Source organism: Equus caballus, chromosome 18, assembly GCF_041296265.1.
Source record: "Equus caballus isolate H_3958 breed thoroughbred chromosome 18, TB-T2T, whole genome shotgun sequence".
Classification (NCBI taxonomy): Eukaryota; Metazoa; Chordata; class Mammalia; order Perissodactyla; family Equidae; genus Equus; species Equus caballus.
Window position 1 is genome coordinate 51374115 of NC_091701.1, and position 14408 is coordinate 51388522.

The 14408-nt window shown below is 34.6% G+C and overlaps 1 protein-coding gene across 11 annotated transcripts in view; it reads right to left on the reverse strand.

The window, feature by feature from the left end:
* Positions 1 to 14408, reverse strand: part of METTL8 (methyltransferase 8, tRNA N3-cytidine) — a 194592-nt gene that overhangs the window by 145032 nt on the left and 35152 nt on the right. The window lies entirely within an intron of this gene.

A 14408-nucleotide genomic window follows, 5' to 3' on the forward strand; every position in this document is an offset into this window, starting at 1 on the left:
ATGTCGAATAAATATATTTTGCATCAGATGTTGCCTCTAACAATGCTAGTACAACTGTGGAACTCCCATGGTCCTGCTTAAATCTGGTTGTGTTGCAAGCTGCAGCCACATTTTAGAAATGATTGCTGAAGTAATGTCCTAGGAGCACTATGGTGCACGATTATTTGGATGCTGGTATGGTTTACTGTATTTTACTCTAAGGTTAAATTTGTCTTTTTGTTAATTTATGAATAGGGCATTCTTTAACAGTTTTTAAATGCTCCTCTTATAATATTTGTATTCTAATACTTTCCTGTCAAAGAGATATGCTTTAAAATATTTTGTACAGTTTTTTAAGTAACTTTAGATTTTTCTTATTAGCTGCCTTAATTTCTGTAAGTGGATTCATTTACATTTAAATGACAGATTATAAAGCATATAAAAGGGTCACCTTTCTAAGAGCTGGCATTTTCTTTAAGAATTTTTAGTTTCAGAATTTACTTTCCCTATATGAGAAGACGTTATTTTCTGCCACAAAAATGTCTTTCTTGGAATAGAAGCGAGATCTTTATACAAAAAAGGTGATTTTGTTTTGTTTTGTTTTAACAAAGCTTGCATTTCTTTTTTTGCAACAGGTAAAACTATAAGTGAGAAATGTAATTTCCTGAAATAAACCATTTTTCTAAACAATAAAGAAATCACATACCCCAAATTCAAGTTCCATATAGCTCATTGATAACTGTAAGAAAAATCTCTAACATTATTATCACATGGTATTTGTAGCTATCTCACTGATAGGAAAGGGGTAAATTATAAAATTCTTGAGGTGCATCACTATGGTGACTGATAAACATTAACTGAGATGTCTGTGAAACTGGGAATGTGGACAGCTTATACAAGAAACAATGAAAAAATCCACTTTTATTGCTTCTCTTAGGAAATTGCCAATGAAGTTAGGAGCTGGGTAATGGGCAGATTTCAGAGGATCTTAAAAGTGAACAGTTTAGATGTGTGCAAGACACAGTGAAGGGGCAGGGACTGGAGCAAGGGAGACCAATTAGAAGACTGTTGCAGTGATCTAGGAGTAACGAGTTTTCCAGGATTATGGTGGTGACATGGAAAACAGAAAGGAAGACTAGAAGGGGAGACACGGTGAAAAAACTGTAGTTATGACCTGGAGATTAACGACACGTTGGGGAGAGAAGAAGAAGAGTCAGGAATGATTTCAAGGTCTTAAAACTGGGTAGCGTGGAAAGTCAGGGTAACAATCAGAGAATAAGAAGTTGGTTTGGGTGGAATGATGCTAAGCTTGGTACTATTTTAAGTCATGTTTATGCAATCAGATATGAGAGAGTATATTCCAGTGACCTGGCTAAAAATACCACCATTGAAAGGTGAGAAACTGCTTTCTTTTAAGAAGGATTAAAACTGGCATACTGAAGTCCCCAGGAAAAGCAAATGATAATGTAAAAATCACAGTTTCACAGGTGAAAATTTAACCACCATTATTTCAAATAAAACCTAATCATTTACAACCCAAATAATCATTAAGCAGCTTTGTCACTTGCTTTAAAGAATGAGATTAGAACAGAATTTTGTTTTGACTCATTTTAATATACGTGAGCAATCACATATATAACTTGGAGCTGGCAACCATACTTTACATTCTGTACATATAAATATAGAGAGAATATTATTACATGAAAGTTATGACATTACAGGCAACAGTCACTTACTGAAAAAACAGTATTATTAAGACCGCGGACAAGTTTCTCATCTATGAATTTCCATAACATATAAGAAAATAAAACAATCCATTTGCCTGTAAAGAATGAAGCTCCGAGACAATGAGAGTTTATGTGGTCTTTAGCTTTAAGCATTTGTTTTAAACTGTTAGTTTAACTTGCTTCTTCCTGAGCATTTAATAGATTTAGTTATTCTTAAATTGCTCTAACTTCCTTACACTGTTCTTTATGTTGCTTCATTTTCTTAACTGCTAAGTGAGGGGAATATTATACCCTAAGCTGCTGCAGAACAGATTTTCCACTGTACAGTTATAGAATCCCCAGCGAACCTATAAAATGCTCCTATTGTATTTATGGGGACTTCCTGCCGACCTGCTGCTTTATGGCAGTTCTTTATATTAGAAAAGTCTGATTCGTGTATACCAAAACCCAACAGATAGTAATAAGAATCATTCAGGTTTATAAGCAATAAATACAATTGCAATAAAATTTCAGCACAGAATTAACTAACTAACAAACAAACTGAAAATAATCAGGTATGTGACAACAACCACCACCACCACCCAAGGAAAAAAATGGTTCACACTGTTTGACCTATGAATTGTACTTCTGGGAATTCATTGTAATGAAGTAACTCACAAGAACAGAGAAGTTCTGGACAGAGAAGTATCTGTACAATGATCTTCACTGGAATACCAAATATAATATAGTTAAATATTGGAAACAACCTCAGTGACTGGGTAATAAAAAAAATTATGGTAACTCAAAGGAATGTTACACAGACATTTAAAATGATAAATATGAAGGTTATGTAACAACATGGAAAAATGTTTATGAAATAACCTGAGGTTAAAACAGCAGACCCCAAAATTATACATAAATTATAATCACAATTATAGAAAATTATATACACATTGGGTGAAATAAAAACAATTATGTGAGAATAGTGAAATTAAGAGAGAATTGTCTTAAAATTTCCTTAATATTGTAAAGCTGCTTCAACTAGAAATAATTTTTTAAGAAACTACATAAAAACACTACTATATGTTTAAGACATAACAATGGTCATTAAAACTTTATATCATCCGCTTTGTGGGAAAACCCAGCAATACTTATAATAAGAAAAGGGAAGATATGCTTTCTTAAAAACGAAAAAAGTAAAAAAGAGAATTAAGCAGAAAATACAGAATATATTGAACATTTTTCCTGAAAACTTGAATTTGAGAAAAAAAAAAATCTCAAAAATAAAAGATAGGAGTTTGTTGTTTTTTGTTGTTTTGCTGAGGAAGATTCACCCTGAGCTAACATGTGTTGCTAATCTTCCTCTTTTTGCTGGAGGAAGATTAACCCCGAGCTAACATCTGTGTTCATCTTCCTCTATTTTGTATGTGGGTCGCCACCACAGCATGGCCGTTGATGAGTGGTATAGGTCCATGCCTGGGAAGTGAACCCAGGCCACTGAAGAGGCACATGCTGAACTTAACCACTAGGCCACAGGGCTGACCCAGGAGTTTTGTCTAAGAAATTTTCACAATATGGCTGGGAGAATTAGTCTTATAATTTTGTGGTAGTCATAATTCCCATGACATCAGTTTATATGTGTACATGTATGTATGTGTGTGTATTTCCTATTCCTTTACATGTATAGTACAATTGAATGATGATTCCTTGCTTTAGCTTTAAGCTGACGACAATAACAGTCTATATAATTGTACACTTGGTTTGGTTTGGAAAAATTAAAACATACACATGCACACACACACCTCCCCACTGTTGTTTAGCTTGAGTACTAATATTTTTGAGGATCCTACCTATAGAAAATTCTGCTGAATGTGGTGCTATTGTAATTTTTAACAATCAGATATAAACCAAAGCACCCAGTGTAAGCTATGTGTATAGAACATTTTCCTGTCTGTCATTTATTATGTACGTAAAATCTCATTATAGAACAAAATTTAAAGACAAATTTAACAAATATATTAAGTGACTAGTGAATTAACAATAAAATATTTATTCTTAGGTAAAAGGAAGAAATGGAGTTTATTAGTTTCAGCTTAAAATTATTTCAATAATCTTTAATTCCACAACAAGTCATATTTCTTACATAGTTATAATTACAATAACAGAAAAATTTAAAAAGAAAAGTCTTACCTGTCATTTAAATATCCTAATAGATTAACAGTTCTTAATTTTTCAAGTTATCCTCCTATATTTGTGTATACCCACCCACTCACACACCCCCACATACACACAAACACACACATTTTTCTATATAGCTACAAAATCTTCATAATTATGACTTAAAACTGCTGTATAGGTCTTAAGATTTTGGCCATGACAGAGTACCTGGTAATGGGCTTGCCCTCCTGCCATAAACAATGATAAAATTGGATAAAACACATGAAGCAACTATTTTTTTAAGCATTGGACTACACTTCAGACAGTGCAGGACTGTGATCCTTAAGAAAAGAGAAACACCAAAGGTCGATCCCCATATTCACCCTAGCTTTCTGTCTGGGACACATTCTAGACTGTGGTGCAGAGGCAGAGCCCAAGCAGAGACTGGCTGTCTCACTGAGTGGTAGTTTTTATGGACTGAGAAGGCAGAGATTAGAGTTCAGAGTTGCTGAGGTGGTGAGACTTTGTGTAGCAGAATACTGAAGAAGAAGTAGCTGGACAGAAGGGAGAGCCCCTGAAGTCTGCAAGAGAGTTTTCCTAGGGTTTTTAGCTGGTGTTGGCTGCTCACTCACAGCACAGACTCCACTGGGTCTAGTGGAAAGGATTCTTGGGGGTGATGGTGAAGAAAACAGAACTAACTGGACATAGGCAGTGCAGTGCTACAAGGCATTGGAGTTCTGGCTAAGCCAGACGGGAGAGACCTCTATGAATACATCAGGTATTCAATTAACACCCCAAAATACCACGCTATAGGAATAAGAACCACACTAAATTTAAGACAATACCAAAACAGTCTCACTCTAACAACACTTAAAATTAAATCTGACCTGACCAAGATTTGGCAGTAATTGAACCACTTGTTAGAAAAAATTCAACACATTTAAAGAAAGACAGCATAATCCAGATTCCATACAAAATATCAACCAAAACGTCCACCATACAATCAAAACTATTAGCACGTGAAGAAGCAGGAAAATATGATCCTAATCAAGAGAAAAGGCTGACAATAAATACAGACTTTGAGAAAACTCAAATGTTGTAATTAGTACACAAGAAGTTTAAAACAGCTTTAAAAAATATATTCAAAGATCTAAAGGAAAATATGGACAGAATGAATGAATACATGGGTACACCCTGGGATACAAATGGGAACTATTAAGAGGAAATTCTAGAACTAATCCATATACAATATCTGAAATAAAAAATTAATTGGGTAGGCTTAACAGCTTATGGACAATGCAGAAATAAAGAGTCAGTCAACTTAAAGACTTAAAGGTATAGAAATTATTCCAACTGAAGAACCGAGAGAAAAAAGATTGGGAAAAAAATGTACAAGTTTTGGTAACCTATGGGATAATACAAATTAATCTAAGAAACACATATTGAAGTCTCAGAAATAGAGAATGATTATGAAAAAACTGAAGAAATTTTGATTTTAAAAAAAGCAACCAATAAATCTAGAAGTAGAGCAAACCCCAGGCAAGACAAAAGCACAGAAAACTGCTAAAAACCAAGATAAAAAGAAATCTCAAAAGGAGCTATTATATGCAGGGGAAATGCAATACAAATGGCAACTGACTTCTCTTCAGAAAAAATGGAGACCAGAACACAAAGGAATGACATATTTAAAATGCTGAAAGAAAAAAAATCTGTCAATCTAGAATTCTATAAGCAGTGAAAATATCTTTCAAAATTTAAAAATAAAGACATTTTCAGATGAACAAAATTTGAAAGAATTTGTTACCAGCAGAATCTACACTATAAGAAATGCTAAAGAAATTTCTTTGGGCTAAAGGAAAATGGTACCAGATAGAAATTCAGATCTATGGAGTAGAATAAAGAGACCAGAAGTGGTAAATATATAGGTAATTACAAAGGACAACTGTTTTTTACTCTTTCTTAATTCCTTAAAAAAATTACTATCTATATATAGCAAAAATAATAACAATGAATTATAGAGCTTATAACACATATAGAAGTAAATTATATAGCAACAATACAATAAACATTGGAGGAATAAGTGGAATCATATTGTAAGGTTCTTATATTTTATATTATGTGGTACAATATTAATTCTAAGCAGACTGTATTAAGTTGAGGAAGCAATTGTACCCTTTAGAACTGTGGTTCTCAAAGTGTGGTCTACCCTTTCAGGTTACCCAAAAAGCCAAAACTATTTTCATAACAATATCATTATTTGCCTTTTTCACCGTGTTGATATTTGCACTGATGGTATGAAAACAATAGTGGGCAAAACTGCAGCTGCCTTAGTATGAAACAAAGCTGTAACACTAAAATGTATTAGTAGTCATTGATTCTATAAAACCATCCAGTTGGTGGTAATGAATATACTAATTTTTGTTTTAAAAAAATTTCAATTCACTGAAGAATGTACTTGATGAAGCAGTAAAAATTATTTTATAAAATATTTACCCTTGGGTACACATATTTTTAATATCCTATGTGACAAATGAGAAGCACACATAAAGCACTTCTGCTGCATGCTACAGTACGGCACCCGATTTGCTAAAAGCTCTTGCATGAATGTTCGCATTCTGAACTAAACTATCTGCTTTTTTTCATGGAATGCTATTTTTACTTGAAAGAGTAACCGTACACAAACTAAAGTTACTCAGACGTGGGTATTCGGCATATCTTAAAAGTAAGCAAAATGAGCCTATCACCCTAAGAAAAACAACAGTATTTGTGCTTTCAGGCAAAATTAAAATTTTGGAAAACTGGTATCCACAACCATGAGTTTGACAGCTTCCCAATACTTAGAGGCTTTCCTGATGAGAATAGTGGTGATATTAACAAATACGAATTTTAAATATTGTATAATGAAATGTGTCAACATTTGGAAGATCTACATAAAACAGGGAACAAAATTTTTCCAAAGCATGCATGCACGATGTAATAAAATGATGCATGGGTAAAAGATCTATTCAATGTACAAGGAGTACCAATGGATTATAATATAGCAGAATACCAAAAGTTCATTGATATGGTTTCATATTCCATATTGCAACTAAGAAACTACCATTGCTGAGATTTAGTGTAATATCAAGAAAAATACCTACACTTATCTTAAAAGACTATTAAAAAACTCCTCTCCTTTACAAGTACCTATCTGTGTGAGGCCAAATTTCCTTCATGTAATTCATCCTAAACAACATATCACGACAGATCGAATGAAGAAACAGATATGAAAACTCAGCTTTTTCCACTAAGCCAGACATTAAAGAGACCTGCAAATATTTAAAATAATGCCACCCTTTGCACTACATTTTTGGGGAACATAGATATTTTCATTAAAATATGTAATTTATGTTAACATGTAATGGGTTTATTATTGTTGTTTTAAAATGAATTAATATTGTTAATGTTTCGGTTTTAATTTCTAATATGGAACATATTAATGGATATAATCCACATAATAAAAGGTCTTTGGGGCCCTCAATGAGTATAAAGAATATAAAGGGTTTAAGAGTATGAAGGGGTTTTGAGACCAAAATGTTTGAAACTATTGCTCTAGAATGACATCTAAAAAATAATGCAAAGATGGATAGCTAAAAAGCCAGTAGAGAGAATAAAAGAAGAGATGAGATAAAAAATAAACAGAAAGATAACCAAACAGTTGTATTAATTTACAGTTCTACCAGGATTAGATGTTATCTTAAATTTCTTTCTGTCTTTCTTTTTTGGTGCTGTTTTAATCGATACAAAAAGGCACCATATTGTTTTAATTTGTATTTCTTTTACTGTTGTATATTTTCCCATATGCTCACATGTACTTCTTCTCGGATCAACTTTCTACGTCTGTTGTCCATCTATCCATATAACAAAAGGTTTTCATGCTTTTCTAATAATATAACAAATACTCAAATGTTAACCTTGATGTATGGCAGTGGAAAATCATTTAAATTTTCTGTCTCTCAGTTTTTGTATTAGCAAAATAAGACTAAAAGTTCTCAAAACAGTGTACAATTAAGATTAAGTACTTTGAAATTATAATTATCCTATTGCACCAAATCTAAGATACTATTATTTTCTGCACCAGTAAGAAAGAAAAGAAACATTTCCAATTACAATTGTAGGATGCCATCAATTGTAAGAAATATCATAATTTCAGAGATATTAATCAGTGAAAAAAATGTGAGTCTCAGAATGGATGAAATATAGTTGTTATAGGTATATCAGCTAATAACTTTTTTTTGTTGCAGTAACATTGGATTATAACATAACTTTAAGGTATATCAGCTAATAATTTAACTTCAATTAAATCTTTTCTACTATCAATCCTAATTTATAATTCTGACTCCTGGCTAACCACTTCTCAGCTGTAATAAATATTTCAGTTGATTATTTTTATTAGTAAATCAGTTTCTTACTTAGGAATGAGTGACTTACAAAAGAAACAAACACAGAAAGAACCAGTGTCTTCTCACTTTTGCACACAATGGAATAGAGGTCACAGCTGCTAGAAGAAACCAATACCCACTTCCCTCATTAAACATTTATTGAGAACCTATATCTATGAGGTACTGGGCTGTGAATTGGGGATGCAGAGATAAAGAAGATTTGATAGAACTCAAAATTGTTGAGAAGACAAGGAGTTGTCAGTGGTTATTAAAGAATAAAGAACTTAACAAGTAGATAAGACGGGAATAGGTACATGGGAGGCATTCATTTTTTATTAAAAAATTAAAATTCAAATAATATTAATGCACATAAAATATATTCTCATCTCTACCCAACCTCTCATCCCCATGCTCATCCCTGATATAAACACTGTTATCAGTATGATGTGGACCTTTCCAGACTTTTCTCTCTCTCTATGAGAACAAACACATGATTATACATGTACCAGATGTACAAGAATTCCTTAAAAAATAGAGGCCATACTAGAGATAGTTTTCTGCAACTTGCTCTTTTTGTTTAATTTTTGTTTAATGACATACCATAGCCATCTCTTGATATCAGTATACATAGATCTCATTTTTATTAACTGCTACATTATTTTCCAATGTATAGATGCAACCACATTTTTTAATGGCTTTATTGAGGTGTTACTGACATACAGTAAACTGCACATATTTCAAGTGCACAATTTGGTAAGTGCTGACATATATAGACACTCGTGAAACCATCACGACAATTGAGATAATGAATATGTCCATTACCTTCAAAAGTTTCCTTGTGCCCCTTTGTAATTCCTCGTTCCAACTCCCCTTCTCACCCACTCCCATCTGCTGTCTCTATAGATTAGTTTACATTCTCTAGTACAGTACAGTAAGAGTACAGTATATACTCTTTACAGCTTCTTTCACTCAGCATAATTATTGTGAAATTCATTAATAGTTGTGTGTATCAACAGTTCATTAATTTTTATTACTGAGTAGTATGCCATTATATAGATATACCACTATTTGTTTATCCATTTACTTGTTGATGGACGTTTGGGTTGTTTCCAAATTTGGCTAATAGAAATAAAGGTGCTATGAACAATCATATTTAAGTATTTGTATGGACATATGTTTTCTTTTCTCTTGGGTAAATATCTAGGAATGGCTGAATCATATAATAGGTATATATTTAATTTTTAAGAAATTGCCAAGCTGTTTTCCAAAGTGGTTATACCATTTTATATTCCCATCAGCAGTATATGAAAGTTCCAGTTCCTCTACCTCTTCATTACGCTTGGTATGGTCAGTATTTTGAATTTTAGCTATTCTAATAAGTATGTCATGGTATTTCACTGTGACTTTAATCTGCACTTCCCTAATGACTAGGGATGTTGAGCATTTTTTCATGTGCTTATCATCTGTGTCTTCTTAGGTGAAGCGTCTGTTCAAATATTTTGCCCATTTTTATTGAGTTGTTTGTTTACTGAATTTTGAGAGCTTTTTTTGGCACCTGAGCTAACATCTGTTGCCAATCTTTTTTTTTCTTTCCTTCCTCTTCTTCTCCCCAAACCTCCCCTGTACATAGTTATGTATTCTAGTTGTGAGTGCCTCTGGTTGCACTATGTTGGACGCCGCCTCAGCATGGCCTGATGAGCGGTGCCATGTCCGCGCCCAGGATCCGAACTGGCGAAACCCTGGGCCGCTGAAGCGGAGCACACGAACTTAACCACTCGGCCTTGGGGCCTGCCCCTGAGAGCTTTTCATATATTCTGATTAAGAGTCTTTTATCAGCAATAAAAATGAACAAACTATTGGTACATGCAACAAGATGGATAAATCTAAAAATAATTATGCTTAGTGAAAGAGGCCAGACAAGAAAGACAGTACATATTGTGATTCCCTTGACATAAAATATTGGAAAATGCAAACTAATCCATAATGTGTGTTAAGTTCTTTCTCCCTCCTTCTACCTTTCCTTTCTGTTTTTCTGCAGATAAATTCTCTTGACACCCAACCTTACTCAGGGACCTGTTTATCTTTCCCTGTGAGCTCATTTGAAGGCTGGGTATAATGTATTTTCTCCACTTTTCTGTAACCTGAGGGTGTCAGAGGTAGCAGGAGGGAGGGGGAGAACTCCACAGGGCAGTGGGCAGCCTTTATAAGGATCTGCTTTTTTTTTGAGATTCATTAAGTCCTATGGTAGGTTTCACTTACCTAGTTAGGACTGTCCTACTTCTAGGAGGATTTCCCTTGGGCTTTGGATAGTTCCCTCAATTTTCCCTGCTCTGCCGAGATCTCAAATTCTGCTGCAATAGGTAAGAACATTTATTTTCAAGGGTTCTTTCTCACCCTCTGCCAGGACTGCCTAAGGAGTATTAGCGATGCTTTCTCAGCTGGCTTTCTTTCCCTAGCTCTGCTTCCGAGGGATGAAGGTGGGGTTAGGAGCCACTCTGAGCCACACATGCATCTACCGTTTCTTTCCTTGGTCACTAATTTTGCATGTTTATGGACTTTTTGGGTTGCTGTTGGTATAGTTTTTGCTTGCTTTTATTATTTCTTATTCATTTTATTACAGAAGGAGTACTTGGTTTTTCAGTTTTATCCCATCGTCTTTACCTGGAAGGCTCAGGCTTCTTTGTGAAATAGACTAGAGCTCCTTCAGAGTGGTGATCATCTCCTAGTCCTCTCGAGTATGCCACAGAACCTAGGCCAGCGATGGGTGTATGTCAACAAACAAAAAATGCTGGGGATAAAAGATATCACTTCATGTTCTATAATGGCTCACTTTAAGTATCCTGAACAACAGAGCCAGATTAAGTCTCCTAAAATTCTTCTTTTGTCACACCACTCGCTGACCCAGTTTCAAAATATAAAACCTCTCTTCTGACCGGACTGTTCTATTTGCTTGTTTTGGAATATACCTCACATATTCTCAAATGCAGATCTTTGCTCATGCTACCACTTGTATAGAACAACTGGTTTTCACTATTCAAACCCTCCTCATCCTTCAGAGCCCAGGTTAAATCCTACCTGCTTTATGAAGTCTTACTGACTTTTCTTCCATTCTCATCTCAGGAATCTCTTCCTATTCTGAAGTCCTGTGGTCGTCACTGTCTTCACTATACGACCTTGCATACTCCTCTACATTGTTTATTTGTTCATTGGTATAAATCTCAATCTTCCATCTACTACTACTAATAAGAATGATGCCATTTAGTGAGAACTTACTACTACTACGAAGAGTTCTCTATATTTATCTCTTTTAACACTCATAACACTCCATGAAGGTACTTGCTCAAGTTCACATAGGTGGAAAGGGGTAGAGTCAGAATTTAAACTCAGATCTTTTTGGATTCTAAAGCCCATATTTAGCCACTATATTAACTCTCAGTTTAGCTATAAACTTCTAGTAGACTTGAACTGGATGTTATAATTCTCTATATTGATTCACTTATTCAAACATACTTATTGGGTGCCTACCTATTGGGAATATTTAGCTATGAAACAGGCATAAACTAAGCTCTCCTCTGAAGAATCATACAATCTAATAATGAAAATAGATACATAATTAACTAAACTACATGTCAGGAAATGGTAATAATAATAATAGAATAGTTAATTCTGATGTGTTGCTTATTTACTAAGTTGTATACACTTTATATTATATACCTAATTTAATCCTCACAACAACTTTATGAGGTAGATATTACTATTATTATCCCATTTCAGAGATGAGGAAACTGAGGCACAGAGAGATTAAGTAATTTCCCAAGTTTAGACAATTAATCAGTCTGTGCTCTCAACATCTAGACTAGACTGCCTCTCATGACAAATGTCATAATCAAGACAGACAAAGAAAATACTTATTAACTGTATTAAAGAACCATGTATGAAACAGGGCAAGAGGAATCAGACAATAAATACAATGATTATATAAAGAAAATTCACAGTAAATAATAAGAAAGAATTCTTGATATCTGAACTCTATTGGGATTCTGGAAACACTCTGTTATTTAAATGGATTACAGAGTAGAAAGTCACATGGCAACATACAGGTCCTACCTTGGCTCTATAGATAATGGCTTAGGTTAGTATTTTTTAAACTAAAGGCCACGAACCTTTTAGTGAACTGTGAAATCAACTTAGTTAGTCTAATCAACACTTAAAAAGAGAAAGAAACAGAAACAGTAGAATAGAGTAAATGAAAAATATCAGTGCATGTCTCACATGGTAAAACTGCAGAAAACTTTTGTTCCTGTTTCATATATGTGTATACGTTATATGTACATGCACTGGTCCATGATGTAAATGGTACTTCTTATTGTGGATCATGCCAAGAAGCTTGAAAGCCACTGGCCTGGCTGATTTAGTTATATGATAATATAAGTGTTTACTGCTTCCTTATAAATTTCAGAGATCCCCTGAAAAGTGCCTACATACTTAAACCAGGAACAGCGTGGAATATGGAGAGATTTTTCCAAGTAACTGTATAAGCTGCTCAGTATAGACAGATATCTTGGCCATTTCTCAAAAGCATTCTGAATATAGTTTCATGTCAGTGCCCCCCAAAACTGATAAACGCACTAAGTATAATTAAAAGTATAATTATAAGCAGAATGTGAAATGGTTCAGTCACTGTGGAAAACAGTTTGGTGGTTCCTCAGAAAGTTAAAACATAGAATTACCATAAGAACCTGTAATTCCACTCAGCAGAATACACCTTAAAGAACTGAAAACAAGTACATGTACATGCATGTTCATAGCAGTTATATTCACAAGAGCCAAAAGGTAGAAATAACCCAATGTCTATCAGTGGATGAATGGATAAACCAATTGTGGTATAGTCATACAATGGAATATTATTCAGTCATAAAAAGGAATGATGTACTGACATATGCTACAACATGGACAAACCTCCAAGACATTATGCTAAGTGAAGGGAGCCAGACCCCAAAGGTCACATATTGTATGATTCCATTTATATGAAATATCCAGAAGAGGTAAGTCCATAGAGACAGAACACAACACAGACTGGTGGTTGCCAGGGCCTGGGGGACTGCGGGGTGAGGACAAACTGCCTAGTGGGTAGGGATTTTACTTTGGAGCGATGGAAATGTTTCGGAACTAGAGGTGCTGGCTGCACAAAATTGTGAATATAATTAATGCCAGTGAATTGTTCACTTTACAATGGTTAATTTTATGTTATGTGAATTTCACTCCATTAAATTATTAACAATAAAAGCCTATAGGCAGATGTAAATACTAGTAATACAAATATCCAGAATATGGAAGGCAAATCTTTCTCAGGACATTAGAAATTGAATAGGAAGGGATATCTATTTTTTCTCAAAAAATTTTCTAAAAAGAGGGTCATATATAGAGTAAATAGTCCTTACTAACTAAACTAGAGGCTAAACGGAAAAATAAACTATAGACAATTCTAACATCTCTGAGAGAAAATTGACATGTACTTTTCTAGAAACTTGTTTGAAAAATCAAAATTCACCAAGAGAGGGGCCGGCCTGGTGGCGCAGTGGTTAAGTTCGCACGTTCCACTTCTCAGCAGCCCGGGGGTTTGCCGGTTTGGATCCCGGATGCGGACATGTCACTGCTTGGCACGCCATGCTGTGGTAGGCGTCCCACGTATAAAGTAGAGGAAGATGGGCACGGATGTTAGCTCAGGGCCAGTCTTCCTCAGCAAAAAGAGGAGGATTGGCAGCAGATGTTAGCTCAGGGCTAATCTTCCTCAAAAAAAAATTCAGCAAGAGAGGAAACATTATTCTTAATACAAAGGAGGAAATAGGAAGGAAGGGAAAACTTTCGGATGGAACTTTGGACTTGAAGGAAGTGGGGAAAGTATACCAGTCTTCTGGTTTTCAGTTTAACTTACAAATCTTCTCTTTAAGGAGGAGAAAAAAAAAAAAAAGGTGCATGGGTAGGTGATGTTAAGCAACTGCTTTCCTCTTCCCTTGGAGAAAGTTATTTTTATTGTTATTACGGTACGTATCTGTCTTTGGAGAGAGTTCACTAGAGGTATCCTGGCAAAGGCTGGACAACTCCTTGCGGGGTATGCTATGGGGGAGGACGGCTGTCAACACTA